This window comes from Copidosoma floridanum, unplaced genomic scaffold, assembly GCF_036245765.1.
Source record: "Copidosoma floridanum isolate Cflo_tuat_1 unplaced genomic scaffold, Cflo_Japanese_pri ptg000019l, whole genome shotgun sequence".
Lineage (NCBI taxonomy): Eukaryota > Metazoa > Arthropoda > Insecta > Hymenoptera > Encyrtidae > Copidosoma > Copidosoma floridanum.
In genome coordinates, this window is record NW_028321896.1 from 7,548,499 (window position 1) to 7,572,467 (window position 23,969).

A 23,969-nucleotide genomic window follows, 5' to 3' on the forward strand; every position below is an offset into this window, starting at 1 on the left:
GTAACGAAAAGGTAGGTATTGCGAGGATAATACTTATGCAACCTGCGCACTTCTCTCTTGATTTATTCCCTTCATTCGTGATAAAAAAATATATATATATCAATTGTCTATAGCGCTGTTTTTTTTTTTTTTTTTTTTTTTTTTTTTGCTAAACCTTGTACGTATAGGCTCACCATCTATCCCGCCCGAGTGTGTAGCTTTCCACAAATCTTACACACACACACGCATGCGTACCTAACGCGCGTACACAACGATAATAATATATTATAACGTTTATAACATTCGTTAACAGCGCAATGGTCGGCACTGCGCCGTGTAATATATACGATACACACCTATACATATATAATATTGGTACGTACAACGCGAATTTCATTTGTTTTGATCCATACACATTGAAACGTATGTAATGGGCCACACGAAGCAGTGCCGCATCGCCGCTTATGAGGCACATCGGTATATATAGCATCGTGTTTGGGCCTAGCAATCATTAATACGCGATCGCGTGATGGTTGCAGTCGTTTTGTCTTTGACGTTGCAGTGAATTTTCCTCCCAAGATTCTGCTCGCGGTTGTAAACTACGGGTTTTTCGGACCAAGCGCTTCATTTGCGTGTCGAAGCTGCGTCGTAGAGCCTCTTCTACCTGCAGTGTGTGCTGTTGTAAGGGCGGGGGTGAGTTGATTTTTTTTTTTTTTCCACCCAAGCGCATCTTGTGTCTTACCATAGGTTCAGTGTCCATAACGTGGTGCTTTACGTTTCGTAACGGTACGTTTTTTGTATTTCCATTCTTTTCGACACCCCCCCCCTCCTACCCCCAATAAAAAATTAACGTAGTAAAATCTCTCCCTCATCTTACCCAAAAAAACCGAAATCGCTTGATCTCAAGGTGTCCTTGTTAACCCACATCGGCGCATCACATCATTACTATTTATATATATTTCCAATACAAAGTGAGAAAAAAAGCTCTTGAAGAAAAATAATTTACTACAATAATTACAAGTATACGTACATACACACACGGGAAAACGGCAACAAACGGGTGCACGAGCTTATTACATACATTTACATGCGTGTACATGATAAATATATAGTTAGATTTCGCGGAAGCGCCCGCAAACATACGTCATAATATGTGCACGAATGTACCTTTCCCCGAAATTTCGATCGGTAGCCCGCAAGTTCGAGCTTTTGGTTTGAATCACGCGCGTCATCCGATGTATGTATATTTACGGGTCTTGTCCCTACTTTCATTACATTGTTATCTCTCTCACGCTGCCATAATCCACCATATATTTTCTTTGCTCTTGGAATTTCAGTCCGTTCAGTTGAGCGTTTTTGGCGTGCACCGATTTTTTTTACCTCATAAGGCGCCACCCCGTCCCACTATTCGTTATAAAAGGGGGTGCCATGTACACGCAACGCGGAGGAGGATCGTTTCGTTGCGACTGTACATACGCTTTTCGTTATTTTATGACCTGCATGTGGATCCGAAACAAAAATTAACGTCATGAGACAAGTATACTCTTGTTTATCGTTATAATACCGATGTCGCTTTCGGTGAAAAAGCCACGATATAATATAGGCACTGTATACAATATATTGTGTACGCATGTAAGCATAATACCAAAAGTTTCTTCTCCGTCGTCTCGTACTTATCAGTTGTGGCCAAAAATGCTATAGCGTATAATATACTCACCAACGCCCATATATGTATATGTCTAGCTCCAAATACAGCATGTATACAAAACTGTATCACAGCGCAAAGAAACTTGACGTCCGACGCAGTGCATGGGAACGCGCACAATGAGAAAATACGGGCGCATGCAACTATTAGCCGGTCTCCCCCTTTCTTTTTCTTATACATAAAGCCGTACGTGCCCCATATGTATTGTGCGCATTATCATAGTTGTACGTTGCTGTTTCCTTGCGCAAAAAACACAGAGAGAGGAGGCACACGGTATAATACCATATATACGTACACACATTGATTCTCTTTGCTCGCGTGTGTGAGTTCACGTGTACTCGTATACACGTATATATACTTAGGCTAACTATTAATCCCCTGCACATGCATCATACTGTACGCACTTTCTCCGTGTATGTCAAAACGTGTAAGTGCGGTGATGCACTGTATATATACACACGGAGTCGCCGTATAGCGATCGATTTTTATTTTTTTCCTATTCTTTTCTCCTTTCTTTTTGTCTAGGCCGCGCGCGCTCCATGCGGTCCCTCCCTATATATACATTTGTACACGTACGGGTAGTTTCCTAGGGCCGAAAGTGCACCGATGCCAGCCTGCTGATGCACACCTGCTTTTATTATTTTATACGCGGGTATAAATATATACCCGTACGAGTACGACTAGTAGCCGTCTCTCTCGACTCTCGTACCTTTTGTTCGTTGGCTGTTCTCATGGCCGATACTTATGTGTACCGGTACCAATCTACGAGGTGTGTGCAGTTGTCGTACACGTATACATAGAAAACGCGTTTTGGCTATTATGAGGCTTGGAGGTGTGTATACTCTTTTTTCTTCTTCTCCTTCTTGCTCCACTCGTACCTTTTCGGTTCATCGAATGATTGCAATTTACCGTACACTAGATATACATATATATATATATGTACGCAACGATCATCCAAGGTTTGTCTCGTCTTAATTATATCCCGTGCGCGTTCGACGGCAACCGGGAGCGGGTGAAAAACGCGGATACGGACCAGTTCATGTATGGTTTTGCGTCGAAAATGTTTGGGAATGAAAAAAAAAAAATGATCAAGTTCAGTATGGGAGTGGAGAAAGAAAGAAAAAATCACACGCGTTTTGTTACAATTTCGTATTTAAAAGTATAGCAATTTCCACCTGCACCCTTTGAACTATAGATGTAATTATAATTGGGCGATGCAGCACCAAAACCCTATCGTGAGATAACGACCCGCATTGTAGTTCCCAACTGTTTACACTCTCTCTCTCTCCTAAATAGATGGGTATACCCCCAACTTACGCGGTACAACCTGAAAATGCAGCTGCACGTATAAGGGTGCCGATGTGCCTAGTTCCGCGTGTCGGGCCCGCAAAACCTGCATCGCACACCTATACATAAACTTGCGATGTTAGAAGCTACTAGACACGGCCCATCCTTCTTATATATTCTCTTCCGTCTTGGATCTCGAAGTGCGCACCGTCGTCATCTGGCCGAGCCGGTTTCATGTGTATATATACACCGCAAAGGGAAGGACAGACGCCGCGGTGTCGTCCCAACCGAAATGCATCTTATTATAATAATTCCCATGCGTGCGAGAGTCGAAAACCCGCTCCTCGTGTCCCATATACATGCCGTACAGCCATTATATATATACACATGTACATACAATTTTTACTTCCTCCTCCTTCTCTCGCGCCGCAAGTTTTTGTTGGGCACTTCCTCGTTCTCCGCGCGTTTGCTAATCTTCATCTGCTGCATGCGTTTACGTGTGTATATTTAAATGGGTCATGGATGAATATTATATATATATTTTCGATGTGAACTTCAAACATAGGTATTTTGTTTTTTCATTATAATGTAACTATAATGAAAGGTGTTGATGCTGGGATGATTGTGTCATTGTCGGCATTACTATATGTGCGTCGTGCGGAGGGGTTTGGAAAGAATATTAGCTTCTGAATAGAAATGGTTTGCTATATTTTTCGGTGCGAGGATTTGCATTTTCGTGGGTATATATAAACCTCGTGGCGCACTCGCATTGTTGTACACGTTTAATGTCGTACTTTGCCTTTTAAAATGATGCGCGCAAGCACACGCTCGTTTTTACAAGTAATCGAACTTGATTTTTATAATTTGATCGCTTTGTACATGGCTGTTGGTTATATGTTTAGTCGAAGAAACATAAATTCGGGGCAAGTCTTTTAAATGGATTTAATGATAATAAGTTGTTGTTAACTAAATTGGTAAATTACATTTCAAACCGAATGTACAAAAAAAGAATTCGTGTAATTTTGTCAAGTCACCAGTAAGATTTTTAAAGAGCAATACAACGGTTATACTACTATTTTCCAAAAACAAATTTTGTTGAACTAAAATATATATATCTAAGTGATTATAACGGCGTACTTATATATAATATTTAAAATAGCTCAATTTTACAATAAACATTAAATTTTCGCGAAATTTTTTCAGAATCTTGTTCAATAAAATTGAGCAGTCGATTGATTTTCAATTGACATTTTTTTACTAATATATTGGCATAATTTCATTGACATTTTCTTAAAATTACTTAGTTTGTATACAAAAAAATTAGATTCACTATCATTCCGTAAAAAGAAAATTCAACAAGTAAAAGGTTAAATATAATGTATGAAATGAAATGTTTTAAAGAAAAAAAAAAATTAATCCAATTATATTCTCTTAATATGTATTTAATGAAAATATCTTAAATTCTTTTGTCGAATACAAATGTATTTTGAGTAATTTACTCAAATGCATTTGTACTTTATCAAAGTATTCGAAATACAAAAATCAAATCCGTATACATATATTATAACAACATCACCGCTCTTCGACTTGCAGACAGAGGAATTGCCACTCCTAAGCCATAGTTATACACTACTTCATTCTCTTTCGTTCTTGTATTAAAGTACCCACGTATTTTACGTAACCAAGCGAGATACAAGCGAAAAGAGCAACAGTTATCAGAAATCGTTTATTTTACACATAGGATAACAAATATAAAGCATCATATTCAGATAATTCATTCACATAAAGAAATTAAATGCTCACGTAACTTCAATCCTACCTTTGAATAAAGTATGTCTCGGAGTACTTCAACTTGATCAAATACTGCCCACCTCTGTAATATATGACTATATGCATCGCAACTGCACGAAAAATTTCCGAAATTATCTCCAGTTAGAGTCCATCATCTCCAACACACGACGCACTATTATATCCAAACGTATGAGTAATATAAAATCACTCACAACGGGGGGAAAAAAAAACTCGCGAATAATAATAATAATAATTCACTCGATCTCACCTGTATTACATATACCGGTACCTTGAAAGCTCCTACACCGTGCGCGCACACAAGAGTATTCTACCACGTCCATCCGCATATCCCCGAAAAGAGAGATAGTGAGCGTGTAAAAAAAAAAAAAAAAAAAAATTCATCGATTTTAATTAGCGCGTCCTTGAACCTCTTTTTTTCTTCTGTTGAAAAAGAAGCACACACTGCACGTACAAAGGGAGAAAGGGCCGAACCGATGGAAGAAGCACAGGAAAAGAAACGAGAAACAAGAAGAAGAAGAAGGAAAATCGTCAAAAGCATCGGAGCTCCTTTTTTTTTTTTTTTTCTCTCCTCTCTCGTTATTATACGCTCCCTCTTCTTTCCTTTTTTTCCAATCGCCACCCCCGCGTCCTCCCACCTCGTGTGTACATACAATACCTATATGCGCACATATATATATATAGATGGGCGAGAAAATCTGTGCTTTCATCAGAATTTCCCTATCGCGCCGCTACGCATCGCCGTCGTCCTTCCCTCCACCCTTCCTCTGCAAGTCCATGTATACGCTATACGCGTACAACAATGTATATATATATAAATACATGTATATGCGTGTATGCGCCCTTCGGCAATTATGCCTCACCTCTCTCTCCCTCTCTATCTCTCTGTTGGTAGGTATATATACCATGCGTGCGCTGTCACGTGGTGTGCGTAACAAACACACACCCAACCACTGTTTCTTCCGTGCATCACGCGGAGAGATTGGGGTGTGTAGCAGCCCTCAACCATAGCATAGACTCTTCTTTTTAGGGGTAGCTGCGCCATCTCCCTCCCCCCCCTCCTCCTCTCTCTTTCCCTTGGTAGTGTATAGTTGCAGTATTGACTCTGCGCTCCTGCGTCGTCGTCGTGGTAGTCCCTTCACTTTTCCCTTCTCCCCACAAATAGCTGCAGGGATGGAGTTTCTTGGTTGTGTGCGCGTGTGTGCGCTTGCACGAGGGGTTGGAAATATAGATTGCCAGGACGAAAGGACGGACGGCGAAGATGTATATATATATGTGTGTACGGAGGGATGAAGTTGCGGCGCTGCTGCTGTAAAATTCTTAGAGAGAAACGATGTGTTGGCAAACTCCTCGCCTCGCCCTTTCCACCCCCTTTTCCTACTCCTCCTCGGCCGTGTGTATATATAAATATACGCGCCGAGAATGCCGCTGCAGTCGAATATAAGGGAGAGAGGGTCGTCTCGGAGAAATTGATAGGTTTTATCTTTTTTTTTTTTTTTTTTTTTTTTTCTCCACCACCACCATCATCCCCCTTTTTTTTTTTTCTTCCCGATGATGGTGCGCGTGTGCATTACCCACGGATAATTCAATGGGGAGCTGTAGCGAGGGCCTGAATCAGCGAATTTTGCCTCAATTAAACCCACCACCCCCCGTACAAGCGCAAGTTTAATTGATTCCAGCGGCAAGCCATTAACTCCGATAATCAGCCGAAACGCGCGGAATAAGTACAATACACACCTATACTGATAAATATCCTCCGTTTAGGTGTTTAGGTGTTAATTTTTATTCTTTGCTGTGTTTGTTTGTGTAATGATGGCTAACTTGATAGATTTTTAATACGAAGCAATCGCTCCCGAAAAACTTCCACGTGTATCCATGTAGCTTGGACGAGTGCATCGAAAGTCGTGGATTCTGCAAGCTGTTGTATGAACTCTTTACGTGTTATGTACGTGTGACAATTCATTATACGAGTGCACACATGAATCACTGTACATTGGCACGAGTTATCGGCCCAACTCTTATATTCCAATGATCCTTATTGTGATTGAGGACAGCCATATATATATATTTTTGTAGCATATATATTATATTAGTTGAAACATGTATGTCGTATATGCAGGCAGGAAAATGCATATCGCAAAAGTCGAAAGCTCGATCCTCGCGCTCCTTAACACGGTAACAAGTCGTCCTCCCGCAACAGAAACCACCAGCCCTCCCTTCCACCCCCGTCAGCCGTATACCGATGTGTATGTGCGTACCTGCGCGTATCACACTATTATAACGGTACAGAAAAAGTTGGTCCGCAAGGATATGCGTCCTTATAATATAGGGTGCCTCGAGAGGCATATATCGATGTTTGTGCGCGCTCTCCCTTTCTCGCGCATCGGCTTCGTCGTCTTGGCTGCGCTGCCGAGTCTCTCGCCTTCATCCCCAAACTTCGGGGGCTAGCTATAGGTAATAACATCGCAGAGGGCACTGTTTCCCCTTCGTTTCTTCCCAACGTCGTCGCAGCAACGCCAGCAGAGTCCGACCAAACGCAGTGCCATACACTATAAATATATGTATACACCGGAGCTTCTATCTCGATGTATACTTGCACCCCTCCCTTCCACGGTGTCGGAACTCTCTTTCGTCTATCTTTTTTCTTTTTCTTTTTTCTTTTCTTTTCTCTCTATACTGCAGTATGTGCACGGGTGACAATAATTTTGGGATCTTTCATTATATGTGATTATGTCCTTCGCTCACGTATATAATATAATCACGCGCGCAGCAGCCTATACTCCCCTTTTCTGTGTATACCTTCGTTCTCAATACATATTTCTGATAAATAGTATAGGAGGAGTGATCGGACGATGCGACTCTAATGTGTTGCCATCCTTCTGTACATTTGTAGTCATCGCAATAAAGTATATATTATACTCTGGGTAAAGGTTTTGTTGTCACTGATACAACGTCTATTGCAGGGCAAGTCCGCTGCATTGTCTGGCGAGAGAAAAGGTGCCACACAATTTTTCCGTGTCGGCATCGGTATATACGATGTGCACACCGGCTTATTACGTAATGGTAAGGTGGATGATGGCCTATATGTATATACAATGTAAGGGTGCGTAATTGAACTCCGCAATGGAAAAAGAACCAACCGTATATATACATTATGTTTAAACGGTGAAACAGGCGATTTCGCTATTTAAAATTTAGAGGGCATGCATCGGCCACACGTGTCTGATGGCTGGTTGGAAAAAAAAAAAAAAAAAAAAAAGGTCCGACTGGCTTTATCTGTTGCAGTGTTCTTTTACGCACCATGGAATTGCACCCCATTGTGTAGCCGTGCATCCGTGTCCGATCCCGGTACCTGTACGATTGCAGGGCCCCTCTTTCGTTTTGCGACAGCGTATCGTGTGCCCTGTACCTCGACCAAAAGGGGAAGTACAGAACTCCAAGGAATATAATATATGATTTATTTCGCATGATGTGATGTACGTGTTTGGGTATACTTTTCCAAAACCCCTAGTTAGGTGAGTAAAGAGAATTATTAACGTCATCCACACGTGTATATTGGCTTGAAAGCCAAAAAAGGTGAATTATAAAGTGTGGCATCATTTTTGGGGATCCACAAAACGCTTTCTCCGTGCATTTACGATGATGCCAAAGACTCCTAACTGGATATTTTCGCGAAATTACTCCGTTAAGGCACCTCTTTTCAAACATGATCCATTAGCTGTCATTAAACTAATAAAAAATTAATGTATCGTTTTTTTTTTTTTTTTTTTTTTTCTCCACGCTGTATACGTTTACAACATCAGTATTTTAAAAGACCAAACAACTAATGCTTATTGCATATACTGCCTGGTACATGGGGTATGGCTTTTTTTTCGTAGATGAAAAATTGGTTTATGAGAGTGTACAAGTAATGATTCTCTTCTATTGAAGTACACAAGTCATAAATTATAACCATTAGGTCAGGTGTGATTTTTAAAATTATTATTTAATAAGTTCATTGCCCTTTGAATGTAAATTTATACAGCCATTTCTGAATTATTACCTAGTAGTAATATAAGTTTATTGGCTTTAAAGGTAATTTACACAGCCATAAATTATTACCTATACTTGTGTGTCCGTCCACTGGCGCCATCTAAATACAGCAGAGATATACTAGTTAATTTCGTGTGCGCTGATGATGCGTATGTATGTTTCAATGGTTTCATGAAAATCTACGACACTTATAACAGTAGTAGTATACTTTTACCCATCAGCACATTTCATCTAGATAACAAGTTATAATAAACATCGATGAAACGCCAATGTATTTGATACAATCATATAACTAAAACTGCGTTTATTTCGACATCAGATGTTGCGTCTTTTTTTGCTTGTTTTTTTTTTTTAAAGAGGCTCTTAAATGTTATTTTGAAAAAAAAAGAGGGATACCTCTGCTGTTTCGCAACATGTGTAAGTATCATTGTTTGTAACAGATCGAGTTGTCTCCCTGTTACCCCAAAAAAAGGCGATCGCCCCCTCATACCCTGAATTACCTTTACCTGTTACCTTCTATATTTTCCCAAATCAAATTGTCCCCTTTCATCGCGTTAAAAACGGACAACAATGCAGTACAGATTTTGATGTATATAGCTGTAAAATGTTGATGCGGCGCTTGCACAATTGTTGCATAATAACCGAAACACGAGTGAGGAAGGGGGGGGGCACGTACTTATAGGTATATAGACGAAACGAAAACAAAGACCCGAGTGAATCAGGGAAGAAACACAAACGCGTTGATAGGTACTCTGGGGGTATACACACATACATACCGATGTAGCGCAGCGAAGGATGGGGTGCCGATGGCCGCTTCTGTTGTTACCGCTGCGTTTTGTTGTTTTCGCTTGTGGCCATCGTCGATTCGCAGAAACGATCGACGGTTAGTTACGAGAATGTATAATATGTTTACGAGTGCCGTTCTCTCCACGTATATATATATACCTTGTACACGTGTGTTTGTGCAGAAACGCGGAGGGGAGAAAGTCATAGTTACGGACGATTTAGGGAGCGCGGAACACTCCCGATGTGTATAATTATCCCCCATTAACCGGAGCGCCATGGCTCTCTGTTCTCTCTATTTTTAAAAATTTTTTTTTCCGCGTCAGCAACAGTACAGCCCAAAACATGTGAATTTATGGCAAAAACTGTTTAATGGCTGTATAGTTACATTGCCGAAAAATGTGCGTAGTCACGCGTAATTTACCTTTAGTCATGGGCCGATAGAATTGATACGTAATTGAATTTATGTACAAAATTATGCAAACTGGGTGTATAGCCTGTGCATCCAAGGAGGATTGAATAATCAATCCGTTACGCAAATATCCAACTGTTCGACAAAGTAGTTTTGTTATCTTGTACAAGTGTTACTTTACGTAAATTTACAATGGAATCCAATTGATTATCCGGTGGAGGCTCCGTGGAAATATTTTAATGCTGCCAAAAAAATCATTTGTCTCCAAGTGTAATCTGCACAAATTCTTAGCATTAAAAACTTCCCCGTCCAGTAGATTTAGGCTCTACAGCGATGGTCTTTAAAAAAAAAACAAAAACAAAAAAAAACACATTTTACCGATAAGATTAGATTCTGTTGAAGAAATCGAGTATTATATCCTCTGAAAAATGTGAAGACGGTTCTTTATGATAGTCTTTGTTTATGCTTAACAAAAGTATCAAGTGCTGCTTAACGGTTAAATATCCTTATGTTATGCGTTAGAATCAGTTTGGTGAAACCCATAGTAGACATTATCTCGTGTTTCTGCGTTTTTAGGACTCAAGCGCGCAAAAAGAAGTAAAAAAGGTGTCCCACATGACGTCACGGCCATGGCATTCTTATACGCGGGGATCTCCCTTCGAATGCATCACGGGTTTCGAGGTTCCTCTATATATGTATATAATAATATTGGGTATACTCTATGGTTTCGAGTCATGTGTGCACGCGCGTGCGTTGGCGTCCTTGCCTCGGTTTCGGGAACTGCGTTAATTATGCCCCAAGAGCTACATGCATCACGAAACTGTTTCTTCGCTCGCGGGTGTTTTGTTCGTGCAGCAGATACGGATGACGGGCTCTTTTATTTTCGCAAAGGGAAGTGAACGATGTTTAGGCTATTTTTCTTTTCTCTCTTACTTTAGCGATATTCCGCACAGGTTGGGGTTGAAGGTGGATTTTTGCATGTGGCTATTATTTTTCGTTTCCACTGCAGATATGCGTGTCGGTTGTGTATGTGGAGGTATTTTGATGGATGCCGAAATTGTTTCGAAAAAATATTGATGCTTCGATGAAACGGCGATTCTCTGAAAAGTCGTTCGAATGTTAAAAACATGCTTCGGTCGTCCATTGTTTTAATTTTTTTTTTTTTCGGTAGAAATGCCAGAGGCTTTGAATCGTCTAGCATAAGTACTTTTGTGCTTTTTTAAAATAATTATAATGCGATAAAACGTCTTTTTTTTACAACTACTATACAGTTTGCAATGACAAAAAAACTCACCCAAGTATTATTTTGAAAGCATTAGAAATACCGTGAACTCCCCACGACCCCCATTACCCCCCATAATTAGATTAATTATTTTTTTAACATAATTGGTTTGTAACAAGCTATAGACACAATCGTGAAGTTATTAAGGAGGCTCTTGCAACCTACTAATACCTTTTCTGAAAACATCGGTGCAATCGGTTGAAATTATCGAGTAGCAGACGACAGCACGTTTTTTACATAAATTTACTATAAAAACTCTTGCAGCTACTTCTAACGCAAAAATCTTGATTTTTTTCTACGATAATCTACTTTGACTAGAGGAAATCTGAAAGATGAGGAAAAGCACGGTTCCGTACGAGTAATGTTACGTTGAGTGAATTTTGGCATAGAATATCTTAAAATTTTCCACGATAACTGACAAAAATGTAGATGCCGTTGGATATATCACATTTTTTTTATATAAAAAAAATTACTTTACAGTTGTGAAAGATATATTTATGGAATTAAAATTTAATATTTTTTTCAACCAATTGATTAACAAAATAATTTTGATCTGGACAATCGAGTGATTCTTGTCACCCCAGCTGTAGTATTTTCATTGTGTATGAATACACATTAGTCTTAGAATATCCATTGTTTTGTGAAACAGCTTTTACCCTACCTACCTAAAATGTTTACCCTATCCACTTTTAAAATTTATTTGCATACCCAGAAAAATTTTGCCAAATTTTTAATCAGTTTACTTTGATAAAAAAAAAAAAAAAAAAAATGGCACTCGAAATTTGTGCGTAATTCGTACACATTGATAGTGAAACACTTGTAATTTTTTTTTCTCATTGCTTTAGCTATCATACGAAATTTTAGCGAAAAGACAAGAAATATTGGCTTTTCATTGTTAAGCAAAAAAATTAAGCTTGGCTTATAAGCTAAAAATATATTTACAGTTTTAAATTGTTAATTAATTAATGAAGTAATTCACGCACTGTCAACTGAAACCCTTTGTGGTCTATTTATCGTGTATTTACGTCCAAAATCAAAACAAATTATATAAGCGTTGAATGATAACAATGTGAATCAGAAGCTGTTGATCGAGCTGCAAGCAAAAAACGATATTTTTAATGATAAAAGTGACTTGTGCGCGTCAATGTACTCGAACACAAGTACATACAATTCACTCAACGAGCAAGATTATAAAATACAACCAAAGGTGAACGTATCACGTGGAATTTCCGAAAAAACGATCGATAAGTAAACTCGTGTGTTTTTTTTTATTATCTGCCGATTGGCTAATATAAATCAATATAAATAACTGCATTGAAATTGTGACTCATCGCCGCTGTGTACACATACTGCACGCGCACACAAAGTTGCTGAAAGTGTGCGACTTGGTTGCGGGGGGCGGGGGGGGGGGGTTAAAGAAAAAAAAAATCTAAAAATAAAACATAGCAACAAGAAGCGAAAAATACGCGCGCAGTAGCTACACGGTCCAAACGAACGCGATTCCACATCAGAAGTTCACGAAAATACTCATTCGACTCTTGTTCTCGAGCGATGCTCTCCCAATAGCGTGTCTTACGACGTCGGTCTACATTATCCGTCGTTACGTAACGCGTGTAAAGTCCCCTCACCCCCCCCCCCCCATCACGGCCTATGGACCGATATACAAGCATATACTTAGCGTACAGCGCACGTGTACAATGCGCGCTCAGCGAGTCGTAAAATTGCAGTTTATTTTTAATGAAACACATCCTCGAGCTGCTGCTGCGCTCGCCCACGCGGTATTGCGGCCTCTATATATCTCTCTCGCTCGACGAAACGAAAAAAAAAATTTCCTGTTACGTAGATTACGAAACGCTCGTCGTGCTTGTAATATACAAGTATAGGTGTGATGCACAAGTGAATTGTATAATGTACACGCGCTGTGTACGATGGAAAAAGCCTTCTCGGAAACAGACTCTCTCGATAATATACGCTCTTCGCAGTTTAGTCGAGATATTTTCGTACCCTCCCTCCTTTATTATTTTTTTTATTTTAATTTCAGAAAATTAATGTTATAAATGCAGGTACATGGGAAAAAAAAATCCAAGAGACCAATCTGTCATTTTTCCGCGACCTTAGGTTAGATTCAAATTTATTTAGTCCAAAAAAGGAGGACCTATTTTATTTTTTTAATCAACGTCCAAAAGTACTGTGTGAGCTTTTAAAAACGGACTTCACCATGTAGTTGTTTATGCTTATCAATTATTTGACAGTCATTTCGTGGGATATACCAGTACATCTACGACGTGATAAGATGTTTACACTTGTGTAACATCATATTGTGATGATCAACTTACATGACGTGCAAATTCTTGTATCATCAACAAATAGGTAAAACGTTGAAAAAGTGTTATTGCATACTTAATGGAAGTCCAAAATGTATTTAAAAAATATTCGCACCTATTCTGTATAAAAAACAAGGCCTGATTCACGTGCCTTGCGTAATTTAGTCACTTTGCGTATACCTATTCTGGTGCCCAAAGCACTTGTCACTTTCCGCATCTCTGTATGATAATGTTAGGCTTTGCACACCGAGTACCAATGAAAACAGGATAATACGAAATTGAGATGATTTTCACTTGGCTCATGAGTTTCGCATGCTATTTTTTGTTACTCAAGTGCATCAAAATAACAGTATTGGTGCGCAAAATAGCTTATACTTCGTGCCCAGTGCTAAAACCACTCGTTTTGCGCATAGAGTTAAAACACCGGGTACTTTGTGCGTGATATACAGTACATGTTGGTATACATATATCGAGTCCTAGCTTTCTGATAACAGAAAAACACACTCTGTCTAACTGTTTTATCTCTCTGCGAAGGCAAAGAGCGTATTATGCCGTGGAGCAAGTACCTACAGCGCAAAAAAAGAAAAAAAAAAAGAGTATAAAAAGCAAACGAAACAAAAAGAATAGGAATGTACATGAGGAGGGAGGGAGGATGCATCGCGCATGTGCAGGCTGTGGGCGCCTCCTCGTTTGTCGTCGTGCGAACCGGTGAACGTCGATCTTGTTCCTATATATACACACAACGCCGGGCGGTGTGTGGGTGAGCCGAAAAACCGCGCGTGCGGCCCCGTGGCGACCTTGAGCCACCCGGTGCTCCGCTGTTATAGCATTGCCTAGCCGTGCCACTGCTATGTGCTGTTTGCACGGGCTCTATATACACGAGCCGCTCGCATAATATGCGTCCATTATCCCTCCCGGCTTCTCCTCGCTCTTCAACCCCTCCGTTCTGTTCCTCTCCTCCGCCACCTCCCTTACCTTATACCACGCCTAAATTACCTCCCGGCACCGGTAGCCCCACTTCTAAATATATATATGTATATAACTTTCTACAGTCTCGGCTCGTGGTGTGTCGGCGATACTGTCATGCCGGCCGGTCAGGTCCCGTATGTCCCCTGCACGTGGAGCCGTCAGCGAAACTATCATGCCGTTGATGGTGATGGTGGCTTCGCACGCGTCGTACATACACATATACGTGGTATATCTAAGAGGGCACGTGTGGAGAACGAAGGAGAAGGATGGACGATTTTGGCGAAGAATGGCACGTGTATACGAGTAAATCCACAAAAAAAAGATCCCGTTTTCGTCCACGACTTTTATGTACAAATTGTTTTTGAGGCACGCCCCTCGCAATGAGGCTCGTTTTTCTAGCAATGACAAGTAATACTATGAGGAAAACATTTTTAACACGGGTTTCAATGAGGGTGACACCCTTTTTCTCTGCGATTTACACGTGCTAAAATTATATGTACACAGATGTAATAATTGCATGTTTCACGAAGCTGAAACTATAGCAGACTAATTTCAGCAGCGATACCGTCAAATGACAAATTCTACTTTGGGTGCCCAGAAAACGAAGATATATGCCAACCCCATTATTTTACTAAATGAAAAAGGTACCTGGTCTAGAATTTGTCATTTGACGGTATCGCTCCTGAAATTTATCTGCTATAGTTTTAAGGGTGGGTCTGAAAAAAAAAAAAAAAAAAAAAAGTTTTATTGAAAAATCGCAGACAAAGCCGGGATATTTTTTTCGCGGATTTACTCGTGTGTATTATACAGCATTGCAGACTTGGCGCAAAAATTTTGCTGTAGGGTATACATACGTGTGTTTACCTATACCATGTACCCGCGATCACCTATAGTACACAATAACACGCTCGCCGTAGAGGCTCTTTCTCTCTTTCTCCCGAGAGATATATCTCGAGCTAGCCCCCGAGTTGTTAGTTCCATACGCACTCTTTCATCACGACGTCGTCGAGCATTCGTCGTCGTCGTCGTCGATTCGACACTTTTGCGCTACTTTTATTTTTTTTTTTCTTTCGTTTATTTTGCTAACGCATCATTGGGTATACGGGAATCGTCGTCCTTGCACAGCCGTCTCTTGCACCACCTTGCGTTTAGCTGGCAGCCACCGCGAGAGCGAGGGGTCCCTCCGGAGGGCGAGCGCCAATTTCCCGGTGGCCTTTCTGTTGTCGGCTATTGCAACCTGGCGGCTCGCTGGATGCGATGTACGACCTGCTGGTGAATCTAGGAGGTAACGTTTCGCTTTACAAATTTTATGTAATCCATGTATGTAGATTTTTTTTTTTTTTTTCTACGTTGAAGACGCGTGGCTGTGTGTGCACAGCATTTGTACCTAAATTTTGTTCATGTACACGCAACGATAAGTGTGTGTGAGTGTGTGTGTGTTTTGTTTACGTTTCTCCGGTTTGTATAGGATGGGGTTATTGGTATTGGAAGCGAATTTTTTTTTTTTTTCAAAGTTTTTTTTCGCTATTGCACAACCGCTATAGCCTCTGGCTTGACCTACATTTTTTTTTTCACACTCGAGCCGCGCAATCGATAAGGAACTATCAAATAGGTGCGTGTGTGTGTGATTTGTTTCGGGACTGTTGTTTTTTCAAAATCGCTCGTTCACCACGAGCTGTTTACGGATGCGTTTGCTGACACGAGCGACGCTTCGAAATGCCATTATGCCATACTCGGTGAGTTGAACATGAAAGATAAATCCTGAATGGGCATATTTGAGAAATTCAACAGTATAGCCACGACAATCCCCTGACTGGCAGTTGAATCCAGAAAATTTGAGGAGTACACCGGAAAATTTGGCAACTTTGTTAGTCAAAAGGGCGTGGGAAAAATACGTTGTATATATGCTCGGCAGAGACGCTTCGCTGTTTGGCTTTTTTGTTTCAAAATCAAAGAGTTGACTGCTCCCGTATACGGTTGGTTTTAAATGCATCTCTGAAGTTTCATCAAATTCCGTTTGAAAATTGAGGAGAAACGTAAGTACCGTCAGTGGAACTTCGATCTGTCCCGGATCCTAATGCGGAACTACGACGTGGGGTACTGATATATAATATATAGGGTCTTGGACAGATCAAAGAGTGTACCTACGTGCCTTTTTATATTACTCTCGACGTATTTATTAGTATTTTAAAGAAGAAAAAAAACTTGCGATGAACCGTGCCAATTATGGACTATTCGAGCTATTAAATTTCCGAACTGAAAACCATGACGTCTCGTTAAATCCGTACAGGGGAGACCGGAGCTGAAGTGCCGGGTAATAAGTCGTATACCGATGAAATTGACGGAAAAAGTTTGCTATTTATTCGTTCTCATTGCGTCGCACATTGGCCAACGATTTGGCATCCCTAGTGGCGACTTTCGTTGCACCAGTGACTTGGACCAGGCGACAATGCATCCATGGGAGTCTGAGAGTCCTCCAGAATTACATGAGTAAATATTTTCTTTTCCATACACTTTTTCAACTCAAGTTGGTACTTTGGTGCTACCTTTGCTAAATTTTGTCTGTTTGTCTAAATCTGTGCAGTTTTAGTGTGTTGTATTCAGAGTTATATTAAAATACCTTTTCGATGCCAATGGAATAGTAGGTACCGCATATTATACTGTATGACACTGCACCTATAAATAATAATAGATTGAGTGCAGAGTTAGCGAGAATTTGGCTTATTTGCAAATGTGTTGTACAAGCTTGGTATTTAAAATCTTGTATAATGTTTTCAGGTTTATTGAGCTTAAGTTTACCGCGAATAAAACTGTAGTTGTGTTCTTTGCAGTGAAAAAGCTACTGAACTGTTTGATAAATGTCGATGAGAAAAATAATAATGAAGAAACATAAAATTATAACAGTGCATAATTTCTTATTTTTAAATCCATTAGAATCCGTGTAAAAGGCCAAATATTATAAATGGCACCAGAAATGGATCAAAAGAGCGTTACTACCACTGTTTCGAAAAAGTTATTAAAAATTTAATAAAATTGGGTACACGCTCGAAATATAAATTAAATTGTGTACAAGATAGAATCGTCTTGCCAAATTCGTTTAACGATCCGCAGTTCAAATACCCGGCTGCAGAGTTATAAAACAAAACAAAGCAAAACAAAAAAAATCACGTAATCAAAAAGTTGCTTATTATTCTCCTGCATCGCCGTTCGCACGTGTCGCTCAATCTCGTCGAATATACGTACTTATATATAAAAAAAAGCAGGGGAACCGCAACTCCGAGAATTGGGACAGTATACACGCGCGCTCGATGTACAGGCACGACGTACAATATAATATTATATCAGCGGCCGAGAGTGACTCGTCGAGCTGCAAGTATTGCGCTGCGAGTCACAACAATAATACCACACAACGCAGTCGGGCAGACGTTCAAGGACGCACGAGTGTCATTAAAAGTTATGAGCCGCTGCAGCCAAACTCCCACCTGCTTACCGATTTCTCTGTCCGTACGTAATAAATACACTTGACTGAAAACATATATGATAGGCGCATCCTAAATGCCAACCTACACCTATATGTGATACTTATCACTCGCCAACAATACCCGCGATAAAGTGGGCGCGTGCACGAGCGCTCGCATTGTATTACATGCGCGCATGATGATGATGTCACGGACGCAGCGGCAACAGCTGGTCCTCTGTATATATACGCACACCAAAATGCCATCGGAGAGAAGAAGAGGTGGGTGCGCGTGTATTGTGTGTATGTACGCGTCGCGTGAATAATTTCGTCATTGAGCCGTTGTGTCGATCTTATATACATGCCGAACGCGCGTGTGCTGCAAGTATTTTTTTTTTTTTTTTTTTTTTTTTTTTCGGAGCGCACTGCGCAGTCTTTTCTCTCTTTCTCTGCTCATTCTGTATACTATCTCGATTCGCCAGCCCTATTTGTGCGCCTCCCAACTGCAAATTTATCTTTCACGTGCCTACGATTACAGTTGAGGCCGTTTTTATTTTTCATTCTGAAAAATATGACCTGAAGGTAAGCCAGCAAGTGTGGACGCCTCGTGCCACAGTGGTTGCATTTCACGTGGATGATGCATCGAATTAGACAAAATTGTCGTTTGTGAGGTACGATTGATTAGCGATGAATCGATCACCCCTTTTTTCGGTAATCGATATCATTTAGGCCTTATCTCAATGTTATCGATTATTTACTATCAAATTATTACATCTTTGTCCATAATAATATAGTTTTATCGATCGGTACAATAGTTCACTTTGGGAATCATTTCATAAAATCAATCAACGACAATAATATCGTATCACAGAGACTTTGCGTTGTTTTTCAACTTATACTTCACGATTTTGCAATACTTGCCGATTTATATATGTTTGTTGTTTTAAATATTATACAAGTCATGTTCGTCTTGAACGAGGCAAGTGTATAAGTAAAAAAAATGCTTGGTGCCCTTTCTTTGTCACTAGTCATGTTATACGTGCTTTAATCATTTTGTTATACGATTTGATTTTTACATGTATCAATTTTAACATACAACCGAACAAACTAGCTTTCCTGGATTTTCTATCATGTCAAAAATAAGCAAAGTTAATTTTCTTGCTGTCTATTATTCGGATCAAATAACAAATTCAAACAATTTTATAATTTTAGATACTATAACAAATACTTCAAGATCTTAGATTCGTAAAGTAACATACTAACTCTTAAAGTGACAATTGAACTTAAGAGTATAAATAAACAATGTAATGACGCAGACTAATTTTTTATTTCAATTATTTATACTTCGATTTAACGAAATTGATTTTTCCTAGTAATAAATTCGAAATTATTAATTATTTAGTTATCTTACATTATAAAATTTCAATTGTTCCAAATATTGGCTTTTTAAACCATATTTTTTCAAACTCATTTCTAAATTCACCCACTTTTCGTGAGTCTCATTCAATCACAGAACGAACAAATAATCAATCTTTTCAGATAGGCTACATCATATTTAAGTTCTTTCTATGATCCTATGATCAATTTTCATAAAGTGCAGATTGGTGTTATGACATGTATAGTATTATCAGCACATAGAGTTCAAATAATATGGATGTAATGATTTTTTTTTTTTTTTTTTTTTTTAATTGAAAACTTTATTATTTTATACTTAAACTTTAGCATCAGAATGGTTATGGTTATTATTTGACTGAAAGACAAGGACAGTGCTGTTTGATCAATTTGTGTCAATAACGACGTATCAGTTTCAGTGAAATTTAATCCAAGGATAAAATGTTTTTCACATTGTCGTGAAAAGTTGTGACCCAAATTAACCAAAATTCGTAAAAAAAATATATAAACTTTACCGGGATTCGAACCGTTAACTGCTTCAACGGTTCGATTCCCGAGTGACCCGCTAATTACTAAGTTCATAAACAGAGGAGCTTCGATAACTAGGTGCGGTAGGCTCGTGTTAACCACCTATTCGCTCCGAAAATAATGTTGGAGGGGAGAACGGCGCTGATTGCCACTTATACGTGTAATCTTATGAAGCGTCCCGCCGTGGTATCGACGGCAGCCGTTCGAACTATCTTTTGTGCCATAATATTAAACATTGAGAGTGGGGTAGCACCGATATAAATAGCTAGAGAAACATGAAGAATATGTGGGTTCAAATCCTTTCATCCAAAGTTTTTTTACATTTTTTCAACGGAGTAAGTACCATCGGTCCACATGTAAATACTATGTCAAACAGAAATAAACGGCTCAGGACTCGAACTAAGGACTCACATATACCTAGGGGGTTAAGGGGAGGTATTCGTAAAAGTCCGGAAGTGGACAAACTTTTGGAAACCAAATAAAAATAGAAACACGGATGCCTCCTACACATACATCATGAGGTTATTTAAACAAAATCGTATACAATTCTTCCAATTAGCTGTTGTTGTTGAAAAACGTCAATATATAGTCACAAGAGCCGTAAGCTTGAACCCTTACTCCATTTGTTTACAGGTTTTATACATCACTACTTCCTTTAGTGTTAAAATTACCTTGCAGATATTACAGGAATCTACAAACTAGAAATCTGCTTTTCGAAATGTTTGCTCTTGCAAGATTCGAACTTGGTCTTTAACCAAGGTACAGATAATAAAAGTTAAGACAGTTGAGACAACTGCGGTACACCGGTACCCTACCAATGACTTTACTTAATTAGACTAATGAGTTATTTATCGCGGCAAGCATTTTTTTGTAGATGTGTTTTATCCTCCTTAGAGCTGTATCACGACTCTGGACAGTTCTAGAATTTTCCAGACGTGACTTTTGATAGCACCGTTTATATACTTTCCTCGAAATTCGTCGAGTGCAGGCGCTTACGCATATCCAAATGGTATTGAAACAAGGCCAAAGTTACAGCTCTTTTATTTTCGCAGTTGTATAAGCGAGCGTTTCGTCGATTCGCTAGCATGCCTAAGCCGCGGAGGAGTGGAAGGGCGAGGCAAAAGGAGGCTGGCGCGTGTAAATTAGACTCCCACTTGGCCCGTAGCGATGGCACGTGCAACGTGCACACGCGTGTGTGTATATCATATGATATAGGGGCGCGAAATATGCGTGATGCTCGGCTTAAATATTTGTATTATCGGAGGAAAAACTATGCCCATTGGGGGAGGGGGGTGGATTTGACATTTACATTTTTTCGTAATAACTAAATGTTAATACTCGCGTTGGGAATTGCTCTTTCTTATTTTTACATGTGTTAAGAGTGGGAAATTAAGATTCATTGACGATGTACCGAAATAATATGAGGTATTTTTGCTTACGGTTTTTTTTTAATGGCTCGATTTTTAATTCTTACATATATTGAGTGCTGTATATTATAGATATCTTGATTACTTTAGTACATCTTTTGTGTGATAATAGTTTGCTGTGTGTGCGTTACTTGATATTCTGAATATGTATTAGGTACATTGAACGATTTATTTTACCAAATATCAGTGTACCTACAAAAATGTTTGTTTGAAACTCATGATATCACATTTAACCACTTGATGAGTAATTAATACACTGAGAGAAAAAAAAATCATAAAAATTACTGTGCTGGAATGAATATCTGGCATCATTACGCCTAATAGGGACTTTTTACTTCGGCCAACCTAATTATTACTATTCTGGGCCGTAATTTTTATCGTACAAGCAGTAAAAATTACTGTTCTAAATGTTAAAAATTATTGTTTAAATAGTAAAAAGTCTCTATAAATGGTCGAACAGTACCAGATTACCATTTTGGCCCGGTAATTTTTATTATTTCTCCATATTATAAATTTTCGTCATTTTTATTTTCTTTTCGTTAAAAAAACCAACAAAGGTTTCACCACGACAACTAAATCAAGATACCTCCCACAAGGTGATTTTTCCCTCCTCCCACGAGGTTGAACATTTAATGTGACACATATATGAAATCGTAATTTGAACCATATACGAGATATATTTAACAAATGAGGTTTAATAATGTATCAAAAAATAGAAGAAGAAAAAGGAAAAACCCTCCTAATTGCACTCACTGTCATTGAGCCTACATTGTTAAAAAAGAAAGACGCGCATGAATGCATTGCTTCCGCGAAGTGATTAAAAAACAGTGGTAAACAAAATAATCTTCATCGATTACTTATCATCGATAAATATGTGTACAGTGGAAGGACGCTCGACTCGTTAAAAAACCATCGTATACTAAAATGCACTGATCTATACTTTTTGGCCCACCGAATACAATAGCCGTGTCGATTGCAACAGCATTAGAAATCGTCTTTCACCTCGGAGGAAAAAAAAAAAAAAAAAAAAAAAAAGAAATGCAGCGTAATCGTTAGGGTCCAACATATCCACACGTAATCTCGACCTTCAAAAGACATATACTCACCCGAGCCCATAAGTAATGATACATATACGGTGGGTATAATATAATGACAGCGATCTTGCAACATATACATACATTATAATGTATATAGCGCCTGCAGCCGGGAACAAAGGTTGCCAGTAGTATACTTCTACCGCATTTACTACATGCGCACAGAGAGTCCGGCGCTATCTCGTACATATATGTTTTTTTTTTTTTTTTTTTTTTTTTTTTTTATATTATACTTAGTGTACTGACTACTATGGGTATGTACACTTTCTTTACTCATTCAACATTCACATTGTCTTTTAACATGTCGTTTTTTCATCGTATCATTATACATTTCTCTTATTTTCGCTTGTCATTACATTTTCGTTCTTTATTATTCGCATATCCTAATCTTTTTAATCTCCCCGGTCACGCAGGACCGGTTATCATCGAGAGCTCGTCACAATTCATTATTTTTCAATCGCTTTATTATTTTTTTTTTCATCTTAGAAACTAAATTTTAATCCTAAGTCGGTTTCATGTATTCGATACCTGGCAAGAACCATCAGAAAAAATCTGAGTACCCCGACCGGGAATCGAACCCACGACCCCTTGAGCTGTATTGTTTCATCGGTGGCTAGCATGCAAACACTGAGCCAACGACAAGCTCTGTACATATATGTACGGGAGAGCACGTGAACAAAAATTTTTTGGTACACCCATGAAAGTATGTATATATACATAAAGATTTGAGGCTTGTACCTATATATGTTCTAATGCCCGCGCTGCTTTCTCTCGCTCGCTCGCTGTTGGGTATATAATGAACGAATGGTTGGTATATATAAACGTACATACACATATACAAATAGCCTTCGCGCGCGGCGGTCCCCTTCCTCTTTTTTTTTTTTTTTTTTTTTTTCTCACTCCCACTCGGGGAATTGCTGATTGCTGCTGTAACGTAAGCTCTCTCTCTCTCTCTTCAAACGAGAAAAAAAGAGGTCACCTTCTAACACACGCACCACTACAGATTTCTCCGCTCCTCCTTTTCTTCTTCTTCTAACGCAACTCCCTTGCTCTCCCCCTCGAATATTTCGTGTGCCCATCAGAGAGAGCCGCGAATATACTGCGCATTTGCATCGCCTAGCGCGCTTCTGCGAGAATGTGATCTCACATAACGTGGTGGACGCATCTCTTTTGAACAAAAAAAAGTTTGGTTATTTTTTTTCTTCTTCATATAGTGCAAGGGACGCTGATTCGTGTACCGAGGAAAAAAAAAAAAAAAAAACATTGGTTGGGATCAATCAGAGCTTCGTTTGTTCAATGGTACGGGAGTTTGTACGACAAAGAGACGCATCGATGAACTTTGAGGACTTTTTTTTTTAATCATACTTTAGGTAATTCGTTTTCATCATTATGATATCAATCAAGTCCAAAAGGTTTGTCATGCATTGCCATATACTAATTATATTAAGCATCCAAAATTGATTTGTTAATTTTAACGCGTAGGGTTTGT

The 23,969-nt window shown here is 39.2% G+C and overlaps 1 protein-coding gene across 1 annotated transcript in view; it reads left to right on the forward strand.

Moving 5' to 3' along the window:
• Positions 1 to 548: 548 nt before the first annotated feature.
• Positions 549 to 23,969, forward strand: part of chinmo (Chronologically inappropriate morphogenesis) — a 76,253-nt gene continuing 52,832 nt past the window's right edge. The window contains exon 1 of the mRNA XM_089593249.1: positions 549 to 672. The gene's annotated coding sequence lies outside the window, so the exon portion shown is untranslated. The remainder of the gene's footprint in view (positions 673 to 23,969) is intronic.